The sequence below is a fragment of the Vigna radiata genome, unplaced genomic scaffold (genome assembly GCF_000741045.1).
Source record: "Vigna radiata var. radiata cultivar VC1973A unplaced genomic scaffold, Vradiata_ver6 scaffold_73, whole genome shotgun sequence".
Taxonomy (NCBI): Eukaryota; Viridiplantae; Streptophyta; class Magnoliopsida; order Fabales; family Fabaceae; genus Vigna; species Vigna radiata.
In genome coordinates, this window is record NW_014542365.1 from 965,729 (window position 1) to 974,617 (window position 8,889).

Below are 8,889 nucleotides of genomic sequence, written 5' to 3' on the forward strand. Positions count from 1 at the left end.
GTATGAACTAGATTGCCATCTGTAGTTGATGACGACCTACAATGATGAACAACAATAAATTACAAGAACTATAGTGGCTAGTGGTAATAGACTGTAGGAAATAAATAGGACTACATAGAAACTGATAGTGTCATCCAGTTGCTTGGTCCATCACAGAGCAGCAAAATGGTTCAGTGGTTGAAAAGATGATTTTTCTGGCAGCGGAAGTAGTGTGTTTTGGTGGTTGTTTGGAGTGGGTGAGGTGCTTCAATGGAGCAACTATAGCTCAGACGACCCTCCATCAAGAAAGGAAGTTAGAGGGGTAAGGGAGGAAGTAGTGAGAAGTGACCCTTGGGTAGAGAAAAGAGCTGGAAAATGCATCAGCAGAGTTTTCTCCCATATATTCAAATGTGCCTTTTACAAGATAAGCAAAGGTGAATTTATAATAGATTCACCTAGCTTTGTGTGGCGCAGATGCTTGCCACTAAAGCTGGATCACCAGCCACGTACCAAGGCATGGGAAATGTGAAGGCTATCTAGAATAAGCACTTTAAAAACGTGCTTTAAAAAATGTGGCAGATTTGCTACCGCTCAACTGTAGGGGGTGAGCGCTCAGCACCACCCTGTTGCTTCCTCAAAGCTTCTCCTTCTTCATGAGTTCGGATGGCTCTTATTGAACCCTCTTCTAGCCTTCCTTTGGAGTGTGAAAAGAGGTGTTTGCTTGCTTTCAAGGTCATTGTGAAGCCTTATTTGTCTTTCTTATAGTAATTGGTCCGTAACTAAATGATGGGCTTAGGTCCTGTCTATCATCCCCTCCCTCTTGGAAATGATTTGTCCTCAAATCTGATGGTTCACATGAGGACTTATTTTTGTAGGCTCCATACAAGTTCCGCCTGGGTCAAAAGTGAATCTGCAATAAGCATCAAACATTTCACTAATGAGTTTTAATTGACCCAATAAGATACATTAAAAAGTAAGATTAGAAGAAGGATTCCTAATGTGGAAATGTTCAAATTTTATAAATCTATGAAGCCTTTCTTTGTTTGAAATTTTATTTTTGTCTTGAGTTAGTGGTAACCATGGAGGTAACTGTAACTCAAGATGTGAATTGTCACGTTGAAAGTTGTAATGTTTTAAAATATGGAAGCGAAATTTCTTTAAAATAAAAGTTAAATTTTGGAAACCTAAGGATAAATGGTGAAAAGTTAAAGGATAGAAAACCTCCCCTTAAGAGTCTTGGTTCTATGAGGAGTGTAGGCAGAGGTTTTGTTTTTAGTTGTGCTTTCTCCCTATTCTCTTGTTCTTTTCTTTCATATTCTTCTATTCTTCCTTCTTTCTTTCTCTATCCTCTTGCTCCTTTCTTTCTTGCTCTCTTTTCTCTTGTTGTCTTTTCTCTTCTTCTCTTTCCTCTTGCTCTCTTTTCTCTTCTTTTTCTCTTTCTCTTTCTTCCTCTTCTCTTCTCTCTTCTTCTTCTCTTCTCTCTTTTTCTCTTCTTCTCTCTTCCTTTTCTTTTCTTTCTTCGTCTCTTCTTTCTTCTTCTCTTTCTTTCTCTTCTTCTCTTTCTCTTTCCCTATTAAGTTGCATTTATTCTTGATCCTCAGCCACTTGAGATGACGAAAGAGGATGAAACACAATTTTTTTTTCTTATTTTGGTGTACAGTTATTGTATTGGTAAGACCATTATGAATTGTTTTATGGTCAAATTTCCATGGTCTTCCCAATAACACATGACAAGTTTCCATTGGAATTACATCACGTAAAACTTTATTTTTAAAGTTTCCAATGGATATTGTTACTATGACTTGATTCTTGACTGTAATATTCCAATCTTTATTGGTCCAATGAATTTTGTAAGGTTTGGGATGGGGTTTTACATCAAGATTCAATTTTTCAACCACCCTATAATGCTACAATAATTGCAACACGAACCACTATCAATAATGAGAGAACAAAGTTTATTTTGAATTTGATATCTTGTATGAAATAGAGCCTCTCTTTGTGATAGATGTTCTACACTTGGATGGTTTTCCAAAACTCTTTTTATCATGAGAAGTTGTTTTTTAACATTTGATTTTTCTTGCTCACTTTCATTCTTACCAAGTTTGTTGACTAAGGTTTGGAGAGAAAGTTTCTCTTCAGGGTAGCTAATCCTATGGGAATGTATCCTAGACATTCTTGAAATCTAAAGGTTTTATTGAAGTAAAGTATAAGAGTTTTCACTGGGGAGAAAATTCCAGGTAAGAGAGGTGAACCTTGAAGGTTGCTTAAATACCAAGTCTTTCCTTGCCAAAAATGCTCCTAGTTACTTGCTTAAATTCCTTAAGTCAAAATCTCCTTTAAACATACTAAAATTTTGAGATTCAATCCAAGAAACACAAAGGAAAGAACTAGATTCTCAATTCTGACTTTAAGATTTTCTTAAGCGCATTCGAGAATGAAAGAAATGAGGTCTCCTAGGTAAGGCTTGGAACTTTGGATCCAAGACACACTCACCGTCTACCAATTTTAATGAGCAAATTAAAAACAAAGTTTGCAAGTGATGGAAGAACACTTGAGAATTCTTCCAAGCCACTTGCTTAATGGCCAATTACAAGAGATTAAAAGGATGAAACCAATATAAAATGCACAAATGGAGAGGGGGTAAAAGACTATGCAGCTTTAGCTTTTCAAAAGAATGAACTGTATAAGTTCAATACAAATCTCGCAACTGCTAAGGAATAAGGTCTGTTGTTGCACACTTTTGGCTGTGAAAAACTATTGCACCAAAAGTGGATTTCTGCACTTGATTCCACCTTTACTCCACTTCTTAAGAGGCTACCATTGATGTGTAGAACTTTGGCTATGTTGCACCATTATAAAACACCTTACACAGATCACTAAATCACAATTTTTAAGTGATTACAGAACTGTAAGACTACTAGAAAATGAACTCAAAGTGACATCAACACAAGACCTTTTATCAAATAGATTGTGTGCAGGATAGCCAAGAACTCAAAAAGCAAGCAATTAATCGGGTAGCAATCAAGGAGGCACCTCAAAATGATCCTAGGATTAGTTCTAGAATGGATTAAGAAAGCAAGAAAAGACCAGAAGTTGAAATTGGACTCAAATTAGATGTGCAATGCAGATGTTACAAACTGTTTGTGAAAATGTCACAATGACACTGCAGTTTGGTGCAAAGTGTTTAACTTTGCCTTTTGCAGATTCGAAAACTTGTTACACTGGTCCACTTAGCTTTTTAATTTCATTTCAATTATTTTGAATTTTCTAATACTTTTATATCGACTCGAGCTTTTCCTACAACTTACAAAATGGTCAATGCACCAAAGTATTTTGTCAAAACAGTATAATTATGCATAAAATGATTTGAACCAGAAAAGTGCTTAAAAATGGATTAGTAGGCTAGTGAAAATGCACAGAACCATTTACAATCACATTAGCTTTGCACAAACATGTTTGATTGATGAATATAAACTTGTTTGAATGAATTTTCTGGACATATTCAAGTTATATCATAGTTTGGCATATCCAGTTCATGTGCAAGTCATATTAATCAACTCTAGTATCCAAATTTTGAAGCAGCACTTTAAACATACTTGGAACAATGAATTAGACTCCAAAACAACAATTGAAAGTTTCTCAAAGTATCAGAAAAACGTATTGGATGATTGGCAAAGATCTAGATGCTCAAAACATATTTAAAACACAAAATGACTTAAACAAGGAAGGTGCAGATCGGCCAACTACTTTTATGAGTTCTGTTGTAGTTTACTCAATGCATCCAAGATATGCCTAAGCATTTCATTGCTCATATGATATGCAATTAATTTTGGTCATTAGAAAAAAAAAAAAAAACTCTTCACAAATTTGCTCAAACAAAAATTACAGCCAATGAAACAGTACCAGTTTGATGCAATAATTCCAATGTAGTGATTTAAATTCAAAAATCTAATTGCACATTTTCCATTGAGCTCATTCCATTGAATTTCACAACTCATTGATGATGTATAAAATGTTCTCACAATCCAGATTCGCGTGATGCACAAAAACAAAGACAATAAGCAATTGAATTATTCAGAATTTATGACAATCAAAAGCAAAGCATAATGCACATGACTTGACAAACTGGACATATTAATCAAATAAAAAAAATTGACTCAAGTATGAAGTGGTCCGATTCAAAATGAAAATATGAATAAAGCAATAAAAGCTGGACAAACACAGACTCAACAGAACCTAAAGACAACAACCAGAAATGACAGATTTAATGGACAAAACACGTTCAAATCAAAACAGATAAAGGAAAGAAATGACAGTGAAGGAAAACTAAACAACAGGACTTAGTTGGACGGAAGAACGCCATGGCTCTAAATACCGCTTGATAGCGTCATCCAGATGCTTGGTCCAATTATTAAGCCCCTGGCAAGTGTACCAGATCGTATCAAGTAATAATAGACAGTAAGTCCAGATCGTTTCCCAAGGGACTCTTAGGCCTTATCTTTCATGTAAATTGATTGCATAAGACTTGAGTAAAAATTGAATTTAGGGTTTTGAATGCAAAATCTAAAATAAACATGCAAATGCAAATTGAATCAATTGGCAAATAAAAGATATGTATGAATGGGGTTGTTGGGGTTTACAATTTCATCCTTATCCACCCTCTTATATCTATTATTCTTATTAAATTTGCTTTATCATCAATGTCATGCAACTTTCTAGATTACTCTAAACCCGATTCCTCGGCGAAGAGAGCCTATTACCAATTACTAGTTTATCATTCCTAGTCTCCCTAGCAATTACCAATGCATTAAAGTACAGAAGCTTAAAGCAATTGATTGTCCTACTCCTATTCCTAGGTAGTATTTCATTATCAAGAGAATTCTAATAAGTTCTAGACTTCCCCGTACGTTCCCGTATCGAAAAAATCAAATATCATAACACCGAATGAGTTAAATGATGTAAGCATTATCATCAGAAAAGAAAACTCAAACAATTGCTAATAAGAGCATGTGAATATAATAAGAAGTTTGATACGAGAGAGTTTCAAAAGGATTTACATTCTTCCCCAACAACAAAGGGATTAGTTCACCATGAACATGGTGAAACTAGACGGAATTAATGGAAAAGATGAAAGAGTAAACTCTAGATTTGATAAATTGAAGCCTAAGCATCCAAGAAACCGCCTCAAAGGAGTGTAAAAAGTGCTCTAAATTCTTCATATACCAAAAGATTACTCTGAGGGTCGCACTGGGGCTATTTATAACTTAGAAAAGTAACAGAATTTCGGCTCAGGCCCATCATTTAGGCGCTCAACGCCCATTTGACCGCTCAGCGGTGGACCCTTTAATCGCAGGGCGCTCAACGGTGGAAACTGACGCTCAACGCTGGCCCTCAGAATCGCAAAACGGTCAGCATCGTCGCTCAAGTGAGAAACAATGCCTTCCTCCTCGAAGCTGGCACTCAGCGTTGGAATTGGCGCTGAGCGATGGACCTCACTCTTCTTTTGCTTCTTTTCTCATCCTTTCTTGAGTCTAAGTCCTCCCTTCTTCACTTCCATCCTTCAATTCTCATCAAATCCTGTTAAAACAATGTAAAACAAGCATAATATCTCTAAAAAACACTTTTGACTCTCTTAAGACTAAACTAAATGTTTTACATGATTCTAAGCTCATTCTAAGCCATAAAGGGTGTGATTTGATATCAAATTTAAGTGTAAAAATAACGGTTTTTAGACCGTTATCACAACCCCAAACTTAGAACTTTGTTTCTCCTCAAGCAAACAAAACAAAACTTAGCCTTCCCACGTATCATCAAAATAGTTCAACATTTTCAAAACACATTCTTTTATAACAAGTGATTCCTCAATTCAGCTTTTCAATGAAATCTTATCAAGATGCATACATGTTGAGATTGTTGACAACACAGACTCTATATCAAACTAGTTTTTGATGATGACAACACAGTGCTTAATAACAGTTAACATGTTCAGTATTACATGTTCTTGTTATATCTACTGAACATGTTTTGTTCCTTTACATTGTATGTTTCTATGATTGATTGTGTGTTATATTTGTGGAACACACTTGTATTGAAATGTGAAATAAAATGTTTTTGATTACTGCACATTTATGAAAGAAAAGATCACAAGCACCTTATGAACTTATATTTGTTGTGACAAAGTTCTAGTCCAGTCGAATACACTCATAATGGATTCGACTATGCTAAAATCTTTGTACAGATTTTGTGAACCAGTTCTATGTGAGATTTTGTGTTGAAAAGAATTTCAAAGCGATTTTTCATGTGTCAGTCGACATTGGGGATCACATATTCGACTGTGTTACTGATCTGTTTGGAATTCTGTTAAACCTACACGCTCCAACGACTATATTTTTCAAAAGTTAGTTAAGATTGTGTGACCTGGTCAACTGTAATAAATGTGTATTCATTTTGTTGACTGAGGAGCCTTTGTGTTGACTATCTATTATAACTGTTTTAATACAGTCGACTGAATTAGTAGGCTATTCGACAGATAAGCAATCTGATATAACAAAAAACTATAAATAGACAGAACGCAAATTGTTCTGTGACTTTTATGATCTAATATTTTCATTTTCCTATTTCAGATTGAATTCTTTGTTTTAGAAGCTCCAAGAATTCTCCAAGAAGACAATGGTGATCTTGCTTGAGAGAGATTCAAAGGGAGGAGTCAATTACTCATACTGTTTGATCAATATCTGCACAAAAAAGGTGCTTCTGTTTGATTTTGAAGGCTTGGCATCCTGTGAAGATTGCTACGTTTGATTGAAGGCTTGGCAACCTGTGAAGTTTGTTGTGATAGGCTTGGAATCCTATGAAGAGTGCTGGTGACACGTTGAGGATTGTTCGACATGGGTGCAAATTGCAGAAGAGGGAATTCTTGCTGCAATTTTGGTTTTGTGTGTGTAGCTATATTTGGTTTTGGGTTAGAGAGGAGATTTATATTTTAGCGTGGTGCTTCTATAAATTCCTTGTTATAAAAACCGCAACCATTATAGTGTATTTGCTTCCTAGGTTGGAAGGACACTAGATGTAGGCATTGTTGGCCGAACTAGTATAAAAACCAGTGTTTGATTTTCTCTATCCCTGCACTCTTTATTTCCAGTCGACTATATTTGTTTAGCAGTCAACTGCGTTTTTCCGCTACATTGAATTTTCATTACTTGCATTTCAAGGAAAGATCAAAAGCTTTGAATTTTCATACCATGATTGCGAAAAGATTTTGAATTTGAACTAACACCAATTCACCCCCTCCCCCCCTCCCTCTTAGTGTAAAATAAAGCCTACTTGTTTCCTATCAATTGGCACCAGAGTTGGTTTTCATAAGATATTTGAAAATTCAGTCGACTCTGTTTTTATTCTATTCGACATTAAAATTTGGGGATGACTTCAAATTTTAAAACTTTTGGTGAAGGTACTTCAACAAACAGACCACCTTTGTTTACTGGTGAAAATTACCCTTTTCGGAAAATTCGCATGGAGATCTTTCTTGAATCACAAGATAAAGGAATTTTGGATGCCACTTTGAATGGTCCATATGTGCCTACAAAAATTGTTGATAGTGAAATTGTTTTGAAACCTTTTACTGAGTGGACTGCTAATGAAAATAGAAAAGCTCAGTATGATGTTAAAGCTAGAAATATTATTGCCTTTGCACTAACTATTGATGAATTTTTCAGGATATCCCAATGCAAGTCTGCAAAGGAAATGTGGGATGTTCTAGAGGTAACACATGAAGGCACGGATGAAGTCAAGAGAGCCAGGAAGAATTCGTTGATACAAGAGTATGAATTGTTCATAATGAAAGCTGGTGAAAGCATCTATGATGTTCAGAAAAGCCTTTGACAAAGAAGAGATCAACATCAAGATTCTGAAAAGCCTGAAAGGGAATTGGCAACCAAAAGTCACTACAATCTCTGAATTCAAAGATCTTACAACTATGAATATGGATACCTTGTTTGGCAAGCTACGGGAACATGAGTTAGAACTTGGTAGATTAAAGGATGAAGAGGAGATTGAAGAAAAGAAGTCCATAGCTCTGAAGGCTGCAAGTAAGAACATCAGAGAAACAGAGATGGATGACAAAGAACTGATGACCTTGATGGTAAGAAAGTTTAGTCGACTTATGCAAAATGATAGTCAACTGTCTAACCATGCAGGTCAAAGCAAAAAGAAGAGCTTCAACACAAATGTTGTCCAGTGCTATGAATGTGGAAAAGAAGGTCATATGAAGCCTAACTTTCTTGAATTACAGCCAAAGCAGAAAGGAAAGAAAATATTCCCTCAAGGTAGAAATATGAGAAGAGAAGGAGCCTACATTGTTTGGGAAAACTCAGATTCTGAGAAATCAAGTAATGAAGATTCTGATCAAGAAGAGGAATCAAATTTGTGCTATATGACAGGTGTAACATGGGATGACTATGACAGTGATGCAGACATATCAAATGAACTAGTAGAAGTCAAATATGATCTGCTTCAAGATGCATTCAAAGAGTTACATAATGAAGCCATGCGACTACAATACAAGGTAAATCGACTATGCTCTGAAAGAAGAGACTTTGAAAATAGAATTAAAGTCCTTGTTGCAGAAAATGAAAAATTAGAAAAAGAATTGAATGAACCTTTGTTATCTGCTAGAAATATTGAGATTAAAACTGTTACTGTTGAAAAATATTGTGAAAATTGTCCTACACACATTGAAAAGATAAATTACTTGACTAGCAAGCTAGCTAAGTTTACTCAAGCTAGAGACAATTTAGATGTTGTATTAAATTCATCTAGCAGAATTAAAAATAGACAATGAATTAGATACAAAGCTTACTCTAACAGAACCAATGCTAGGAAACTTAATGAGTTAAGAAAACCTGCTAGAAA